General features: G+C 41.7%; 1 non-coding gene across 1 annotated transcript; it reads right to left on the minus strand.

The window, feature by feature from the left end:
* Window positions 1–4,834: 4,834 nt before the first annotated feature.
* LOC122812567 lies at window positions 4,835–5,013 on the minus strand. Its single transcript, XR_006366533.1, has one exon. It is a non-coding gene; the product is annotated as a small nucleolar RNA SNORA81 (small nucleolar RNA).
* Window positions 5,014–8,450: the final 3,437 nt, after the last annotated feature.

The following is an 8,450-nucleotide window of genomic DNA, read 5'->3' on the forward strand; positions in this document are numbered from 1 at the left end:
TCATAAATTAAATTCTGTGATTGCAAAAGAATAAATTGATCAAGTTAAAAAAATAACATTAAAGCAGACACAGCTCATAACTGATAAAATATTTTCACAGAATGGTCTGCAAAAGAAAAAGTTGTTAAATACATTCAGTTTTGGTAGTAATACTTTAATATCATTGTATTAACTATGTAAAATTGCATTTTGATTTGTTGTATCAAACTAAAGGTTTGTTTCTTAATGTGTTTCTATATAAAATGTTTTGAGTATGTTTAAAAACAGAGGGAATTGTTAGATTTTATTAATATAATGCTGAAATTAATTATGTTGTAAATATGCTGAAAGTAAAAGCTTGCTTAAATGCAGAAACAGAGTTTAGTAATATGTGATCAGCAGTCATACTAAATGACCATGGCTTGGAAAATAAGGAACCTGCTGAATGGACATTTTTCCCTTACAGACTTAAAAACAGGATGTATGCAAGAGCAAAAATACAAAATCTGCTTTTAAAGAATGGACAATGACACTGGGGCAATGTGTTTCCTCAAAAATATGTTTTTCTGCATGGACAACAGGATATGCTTATCAGCATTGGCACAAGAACATATGTTCCTATACACAGATCCAAATAGAATACAGAACAATGTGTTTCCTCAAAAATATGTTTTTTTGCATGGACAACAGGACACTGTTACAGGATATTCACACTGTCAGAAAAGCTGGTCTCTTACAAGACATTGTTAAACAAGGAAGCTTAGTATTGTTTCTACAGGATAAGCAAGTCTCCAAAATATAATACCAAGAGGACTAAAACTGTATATAAAGAGCTGTATAAAGCCAGTTATGTTAGAGGTATGATAGGGACTCATTTGTCCTAAGGTAAATGTTATATCTCTCACATCATCTGTACTATATGAGAAGTAAAGTTGGAACAGTACTTTTAAGCTGCAACGTTTGCCCAGTTTGATTTATTATAAAAGTTATTGGTTACTGCTCTTAAAGACAAGTGCTGCAAAGTATATTCTCTCATCAGTGTATATTCTGCAAGTTTCTGTATGCAACAGACTGTGAATGCAAATATAACCAGACTTTGAATTTTAGCAGAATCCAGCCAGCAAGACTGAGTGTCTTAAGAACTCTTCAAATCCATCACACCAAGCAGTAAGAAGCTCCATGTAATTTTTTTCAGTTACCCATATTTACTTTCATGTTTTTGAGTTTAAAAATCTTACAGCCCCAGAAAAAGTTTATGAAAGCAGCTTTGACAGCAGAGAAATGTCTATATACCTTGGATGGCTTTAGGACCTTGGTGGGCATAAAAAGACTTCCTTAGCAAAATACTTGCTGGCATGGGCATGATGCAAGAGCAATGGAGGCATTCTGATGAAAATGAAGAATCATTTAACCCCAGCATGGTTTACACAGATAAAGCAGATTAGGTTAGAAACCCTACATAGAACTGTCAAGTCACTAACATTCGGAAGTATGGGGACCATCTACAGATGAAAATACACTATGGAAAAGCATTTAGGCACATCTGTCCTTGGGTCAGTCACCAAGTATGCAGTACTACAATGCACTTTCATGCAGACCAAGTTTTGCAAAGTTCAAACCTAACTGCAGGGTCAGGTAATACACCCGAACTAGACATTTCAGCAGTAATAAACCAACACTGCCAAAGTTTCCTGCCAAAACTGACTTCTCTGTTGTAGTGCAGTGTGAGGAATGTCTGATACCCCCAAAACACTGTTTGAGTTTCTCTTGTACTGTACTGGATCTATCTTCTACAGATAGAAATACTTCTGCATATTACTGTGATTTGACTGTTCATGGCAACCAATCCTCTCATACTGGGGAAGATGGACAAAAAGGATATGCAGAGAACACCCTGCCTAGCCATTATCAAAATTTAGCAGTTTCATATAAAAGTTGTTCACTATTAAGAAATGCTTAGTTTAAAACACCCAAATATCAATACATATATATGCAACTGTGAATCTAATGCAAACTATGCCTTGGTTATCTTAAAATGCACCTCTGAAAACTGCTCACTACTTAATGCAGGCCAACAGAACTATAAAGCAAAGGATACTTGAAGCCATTTATCTAAAATTATTACAGACTAGATTACTCAGTGCAGTACATGCACGGGTGGAGTCCAGAAAGGATACCCCCCCGCCATAAATTCAAACTACAACCCAACATTATAATCTACCATATTTAAATGCAAACTGGGGAAGTTACCATCTTTAATGGAATACCAGTAACTACTTTAAAATTGCACTAGATCAGCACTTTTCTATTCCATTATACAGAAAAGTGTGACAAAACCCAATTTAAGCAATGTTCATGGCCCAAGAAAATTTGAATGCAAACAGCCATGATTCCACTGCTAGTCAGTTAATTCTGATATGCCATCAAATAATGCCTCCAAATAAAACTGTCTCATGATGTAATGCAACAAATGACATTAACAGGTATGTCCTGATCTCATTAAACAGTGCATTTTGGTGTCCTTCCCAGACTGTAAAACAGCTAGCATTACTGAAGACTGACCAAGTTCTGCAATTTTAGCCTTGTGTTTTAACAGGAAGGAAAACCAACTGTCAACTAAGATACAGATTACAAGAAAAAAAAGCTTTCTGCATTCAAATTCCTGTGTGTATGCAGAACCACACATGCCAAATGTGGGTCAAAAGGTGGTAACTTTGTGCAGAGGGTCAAAGTTTTTAGCTGCTTTATATCCATTTTGAGTTCTTCAGTCTGTGTGATTGATCAAAATATTCTGCAGTGCTCAGAAGTAATCCCCTGATGAGTATTTGCAGCCAGTGGGCTTACACAGTTAAATGGAGAGTGTCAAGTCTGGCAACTCCCTTCATAACAAAATGATCAGTGCTAGAGCTACAAAATCTTTGAAGTTTGTCATGCACTACAAGTAAAGTCCAAAAACATTCAATGTTGGACTCCACTGAAAAGGAACAATCATGCACACCAATGTGCACTTTTCATACCAACTGCCAGTGCTGAACAGTAATACTTACAGAAGCAATGTGCATATTATAGCCATACATACGCCAACTTTTGTAAACTGCTACAAATACAGCAGTTTGTATGTTCAGCTGCATTGTTCAGTCTCAGCCACTGAGAACATTTCAAGACCAGCTTTGCAAGGTAAGATTGACCGAAAGGGATTTTTCGTACACCTGCGGTGGGGTGGTGGTGATTGGAATGCCTGTAGGCACATTTTCTGCAAAACCAAACTGCAACTGGAAACAGCACCCCCTAACCCAAGATGTAGCTCATGCATGTTTAACCACTCAATACAGTAAGCCAGCTCTGCTTTAATTCCCCGGTCATATCTGCTTAAGCATGTCAGAGAACCCCATAATTGGCCAGAATTTTAACTGAAAAAACAAAGCACTGAAACATTGAATGTTAAAAGTTCTGTATGGTAAATATCCCCAAACTATAGGAACTTTGTTTATGGAGTAGAGTACTGCCATAACTAAAACTAGACTACAGTTGTCAAGAATTTTCAGCGCCTGCTTTACAAACTTCTAATGGGCATACTCTGGCAAAGGGAAGAAATGCATACCCAGGCCCCTGCAAAAGGCCAAACTTTATTATACAGCTTAACAGAGCAAGGTGTTTGGTAGTTGGTGCAGAGACTACGAGCTGCAAGTAGTTCTGGTGGTAGAGGCTTTTATTCCCCTCAGTGACCTACTCTGACCTTGAGCATGTCACAGCTCATTCACTGGTTGAGGGCATCAAGAATTTGGGCTTTGTTCTTCAGTGGTTCCCCTGACTACAAGCCTAGTGCTACCAAAGGTCTTAATTTGCAGCACTAAGCTCTTGAAAAACCTTAGAAACTTCTGATAGGAGCATTTCTTCATGGAGCTTTTTGTACTGCCATCCTTCATGCAAGGAAAAAGGCAATGCAAAACTGCCTAGATAACCGCATGCAATGGTAGGCACACCACACTCCTATGCAAGCAGTCTACTTGTCCCCCTTATACACAGGGGATAAGGGTTCCCTCCTACATCACACCAAGTACAACCACAGAACTGGGACATGCCCCCTTAGCATATCCATAGTGCCCAAACACCCCAGTCTTGAAATTGCAGCATGCATTGCACGTTTTGAATGGGTACCAAACTATCACAGCCAAGGCACCTACCATTTTGTTCTAGAGACTTTCACTCCATTTGGAATCACTAGGTATGAAAACGTCCAACATGACCACACAACAAGCATACTTTGTCAGGCAAGCAAAAGTTTGGTCACAAAACTGCAAGCAGTGTAACTTGCAAATGTAAGATTGTCATTAGATGCCAAACTTGGCATTCAAGACACTTTACTAACATGTTAATAGTGCTAAACATTCATCTTGAAATACATTTCTTTAGCCATTTTTCTATTGTCTGTACACGTGCATTTCCAATGCAAGCTTTACTAACTCACTTGATAGCCAAAACGAGAAGGTGGATTTTTTTCTCAGTGGGGAGTGGTTATCATTTCCAGTGAGTGACTAATGTGAAATTTCAATTTCAACTTGCTGCCACCATGCACAGCCATTCCTAACCTCCAAGGAAAATGGCTCACTGCAGTACCAGTTTTATGCCACTAAAACTGCACCCAGAAGCTAGTGTCTCGACTTCAATAAGACCTGCAAGTGAACAGTCCTCAAGGCCACAAGTTTACACCTTGTTTACATCTACGGTTAGCACAAGACTGTATTTCACCCAGTAGACAAGGACAGCCCAACTATATTCTAGAGACATTTTCACTATTGAAAAGTTAATTCCAAAATACTCAAAGACCATCACCTATAACACTGGCAGCAAAACCAAGTGTTGCACTGCATCAAGAAATGAAAGACAATGAACATTAAGAAAGAGGTCCGTCCTCATCTCATTTTGATGACTATGCGTTTTACTCTCCTTCCTGCGTGCACCAGAGCTAGCATTATTGCAGAACTAGACTAAATCTAGTTCTACAATTTGAGCCTGGTGCTTTAACAGGAAGGAAAACAAACTACTAGAAATTACAACAGAAAGCTACTTACAGGCCAGAACAGCAGACATCCTGACCCCCAATAAAACAGACACCCTGCTGCTTACTCATTCAGCTCTGCAAATCACTGGACAAAGACTAAAACCACAGCAGTACAGCACTGTCTTAAGGTGATAAGGTGCCATACTGCCTGCCTCCTGGTAGAATGACAGGCTTGTTAGCTTTAGTAAATCAAAAAAATTACAAGATGGTTCACTAAACTCAAAACATACCATGTGCTACACTACAGCCACACAATACCTGCCTGACAGAATTATTAAGGAATTCCCAATATTATTCTAGCATGTCCAAAGGTCAGTTGTCAATCTCCTCTCCGGTCCAGCTGGTGAATCTGGGAATCTTGATGCAATGTTATAACTGCCTCATGTACACAGACAACCCTCTCCTCCTCCCACATAACACAAATACTTGCGAGAGATGCAGCTATTTAGCCAAACTGGAGGCTGAGCTCTCTCAACTCAGGACTGGCAAGACCAGACAGGAGGAGAAGGCAACTACACACACCACAAAACCAGCCTCACATAATGCTACCACACCACTAAATCAAACACATAAACACACAAAGACATACTCGGAGGCTCTGAGTAAAAATTTACCTAAACAGCAGAGGCCTCCAAAGCAGACACCCAAACAACTGCTACCTCAAGACACTCCACAAGCAACACATAAACCACAAAAGCAGTGTGCAAAGCAGTCACAGCCCTTAAGGCCAAATACAACACCAAACATACTTGTCATAGGTGACTCCATAGTCAGACACACTGACGTCCCACTCACCAGGCTGAACAAGGAGAGGGTCACAGTAAGCTGCCTATCGGGCGCTAGAATCCACCACATAACACAAGCACTCGGGTCCCTCCACGGCAAGTACAAATATGACACAGTCATTGTCCATGCTGGTGTGAACGACCTGAGACGTACCTCGCTGGACTACATGAAAAGAGACATAGAGGAGCTCTCTGATTATGTAGCCCAGGCAGGTATGACCCTGACCCTGAGCAGTATCCTTCCTTCACCAAGAATGATGCCACAATATAGAGACAAGATGATCAGCTTTAACAACTGGCTTAATGTCTGGTGTCATTCAAAGGGGATCCAGTGTCTGTCTGCCTGGGATGACATGCTTGACAAGCCACGCTGCCATGAGGGACGGCTTGCACCTGTCACCCCTGGGATTCCGGATATTGGCTAAGGCTCTTGCCACCCCCATACTGCCTTTTTTAGGCTAGGCTCAAATTCTAAACCTACCACCCTAGAAAACAAAAATGGGAAGAAACTGAGGGTAATGCTGCTCAATGCCAGAAGTCTAAATCTCAAAATGCACACACTCGAGGCCCTTCTCAGTATGGAGAACATCAATGTCTGTGCTGTAACTGAAACCTGGTTCAAGGCTCCTGAGAGCACCCCGGCACTATTAGGTTTTACCTCATATCATGCGTTCCGCCCCAAAACCCGGACCACACCACAAAAGGAGGGGTGTATCCATATTCATAAAGGATACCCACACCTCCAGGTTGGTGGCAACGCATCTAAGCTCGGAAACCATCCAGGTGCAACTAACCATAGGCAAAACTTCTCTACAAATTGTAGCATGCTACAGGCCACCCTCTCAAACTCAGGAACCCCACACAGCCTTCCTGAAGACACTGGAGGGTATAAATGTATCTCCAAACACCATCATATTGGGTGACTTCAACTACCCGAATATAGACTGGGAACATTACTCAAGCCCTAACTTTCTAGCCCAACGGTTCCTGGAGTTCATAAATTCAAATGCCATGGAACAGCTAGTCACTGTTCCCACGAGAGGAGAAAATATACTAGATCTCATTATCACAAACATGGGGACAAAATGCTCCACACCGGAAGTATATCCCTCATTGGTGAGATATGATCATAAACTAATCTCACTGGAAATCCACATCCCGCCCCCACCCCAAACAAAAAAGACCACAGTGAAGAACTTCTCTAAAGCAAACTTCACACTACTCAAGACTGGTGTGGTATCCTTCAAGGCCCCTGAGCCAGTGGAAACCACAACCCAAGCTGTGGAAGCCCTTACAAATGCCTTATATGAACACCTCCAGGACTGCATGGATCAGGCAATCCCAAATAAAACCAAGACTCTTTCCACAAAGGGCAAAAGTCCAGTCTGGTGGACCCCAGCCATTAACAAACTTTACAATAAGAGGAGAAAGCTATTACATGATAGAACAAAATCCATAAAAGGGAAGTCACCCCTGATCATTATTAGTAAAAAAATACGAGCACTCATAAAATCAACTAAGGCCAATTCTGAGAGAAAAATTGCCATGGATTCAAAGGACAATCATAAGGCCTTTTTCAGCTATGTTAGGAACCTGGGTGGAAACTCCCAGATATGCTCAGAATTAGTCCAAAATGATACAAAAATCACTGAACCCACAGACATTGCCAACATACTGGCAGACAGGTTCAGTGCAAACGTCACCCCTCTCTCCCCCCCTAAAGGAGAGATAACTATCCCAGCGGAGTGTAGCCTCCCAGACATCTGAAATGCGCAGGTGAAAGCTGCTCTCTAAAGCTAAAAACACAGCATCAATGGGACCGGATGGTGTCCCCGACTGTGTGCTACACGAGCTAAATGAGGAATTAAACCCGCACATAAGGCAGCTGTTTAATCTCAGCCTTACCACAGGATACGTGCCCAAGGAGTGGCGTACGGCAACTGTGGTCCCACTCCACAAAGGCAGTGCCTCTACAGACCCTGGTAATTACCGCCCCATAAGCTTAACAAGTCTAGTCTGCAAAGCTATGGAGAGGATCATAATGGAGCTCATAAACAAAGATATAGGGGACTTGCAGACATTGGACCCGACCCAGTTTGGCTTCAAGGGAAGATCATGCCTTTTGAACTTGGTCGACTTCTTCGAAACAGTCACCAAGGCCATTGATGAGGGAAAGGCAGTCCATACAGCCTACCTTGACCTTGCAAAGGCTTTCGACACAATACCCCACTCGGGTATTGTAGAAAAACTTACCAGCTTAAATGTAAACCCATATGTCACAAGATGGGTTGCAAACTGGCTTAAGGACAGAACCCACAGGGTTACAGTTGCTGGCGCTATGTCAGACTCCAAGCCGGTCACAAGTGGTGTCCCACAGGGCTCGGTCCTTGGCCCCCTATTGTTCGGCATCTACTTCTCAGAAGTACAGGCCAACATGGGAGGACTTTGGCTGACAAAGTTTGCAGATGACTGCAAACTGGGCGCCATAGTGGAAAGTGCATCGGACATGGATATCCTTCAGAAGAGACTCACGGAAACAGACAGCTGGTGCCAGAGCCATGGCCTGAAGTTAAACGCCAAAAAATGTATAGTCATACCCTTCGGGAAAAACAAGGTAACCCCAA

This window comes from Protopterus annectens, chromosome 9.part0, assembly GCF_019279795.1.
Source record: "Protopterus annectens isolate FY-2018-M chromosome 9.part0, PAN1.0, whole genome shotgun sequence".
In the NCBI taxonomy this organism is placed as follows: Eukaryota; Metazoa; Chordata; order Ceratodontiformes; family Protopteridae; genus Protopterus; species Protopterus annectens.